Here is a 1,736-nt window from a genome sequence, read left to right as displayed (position 1 = left end):
ACATGGATTCAAACTTGTCTGGGATGGATGATAGATTAGGGTTTGGGTGCTATTATTATTTAATAGTTAGTAAAGTCTCTGTGTGGACTGGTGACAGTGCATCACCAGGGGAAATGATCCCAGCAGTCAAACAGCATCCATTCCACTGTGGATGGCCTTCGTTGGACACACAACCAGAAAGAGAAAGGGGGGGAGACAGAGAGGAAGAGACTGGTCATCACTATCAGTTTGATTATCTTTGATACTTTTACCCTCACCAGAGAACAGGGCTGGAGGAATCCCAGGAAATGTCCAGAATATCTATGTAGATGTTAAGCAAGCAGAGAGCCTAGCCACCCTATGGTTCCCATCTTGATCTAGCTATGACTGCTTTATATGAGAGACAGAGGGCTTACATTGTGATTTGAGAAACACTGGGAAAGTATCCCTACAACAATTTTTAAATAGATGTGACTACTCACTGCCCAGAGCCTGAAATCTTGCCCTGAGAGCTATACCTTCGGGTCCCTCCCCTCACGCCTTCACTGCTCACACCATTAACAAACTCTTTTCCTTGCCTTATCATAACAATTCCTGCCTCAAATTGCCCAACCACCTGTCTTCTCTCATCTTCCTGGGTGTTGCTGGTAAAATATGTATTCTTTTCATAATATCTGTCTACTTTCACATGTAAGCAGGATATAGTAAGTGTTCACAAAAGGAGAGTGAGAACACAATGTAGGGATGTTGAGAACCAATGTTGTTTTAGTAATTACTGATGGAAGGAGTCGTGTTCTTGTGTGTTGAGACAGAAAAAGATTGCAGTTGACTGGGCTAAGGCGTTGTCTTCCTTGGAATTCCCCTTGGGAACAAAGGAAAACCTGCTGTGGGTAGCAGCTGCATGGAGAGGCAGTTATACAGAGAGGGCTGCCCCCAGACTGTGCAGCCAGACTCCCTGGGTCCAAATCTTCACTCTGCCCATGCTGCCGTGTAACTTTTGAAAAGTTATTAACTCCTCTGTCCTTAACGTTTCTCATCTGTAAAATGGAGTTAACCATTGTACTTAACTTACAGGGTTATTGTGATGATTAAATGAGCTAATATACCAGAAAAAAACCCCAAAATACTTACAACAATGCCTTGCACTTAGCAAGTACTGCAGGAGTCTTCACAATTATTAATAATATTTTTTTGGGTAAATTTGTTTTTCTCAAATAGCTTTTTTTCTAAGGCAGTTTGAAATTGACTATAGCACCTCCAGGTCGTTTTGATGAAAGGAGAAGGAAAGGAAGGGTTTGAGATTGAGACTCCCTCCCCTGCCGAGGTGTTCAGTCTGGGTAGGTGCTTCTGACTGCCTGAGGTCCACACAGGACAGTCCCTGGCCCCACAGAGACAGCTGAGTGAGGGAGAAGAGATGTTAGAAAGGAGCTTGCTTTTGTTAACCATTTGGTCACGGTTTCTAACCCTGACATAGTCTTCACTCTCATTCTCATTCCTTTTTGGATGATGTAGAGAGGGTTTTGCCTAAGTGGTTGACGATGATCCAGTCTTGGTGACATTATGAGTGCTGTTTGTAGAAGGAGCTGGTACTTTAGTGACAGGCAGACCAAGGTTCAAGTCTGGTCTGTGCCACCTACTCTCTCTGTGACTCTCGAGGTAAGTCACTTCATGTCTCAAGAGTTGCAATTCCTCATTTACAAAGTAGGCATGCTAAACTGTGCCCACCTCCCAGCTTGGCAGTGCTAATCAAATGTGGT

This window comes from Lemur catta, chromosome 6 (assembly GCF_020740605.2).
Source record: "Lemur catta isolate mLemCat1 chromosome 6, mLemCat1.pri, whole genome shotgun sequence".
NCBI lineage: Eukaryota > Metazoa > Chordata > Mammalia > Primates > Lemuridae > Lemur > Lemur catta.
This window is presented reverse-complemented; position numbering follows the sequence as displayed.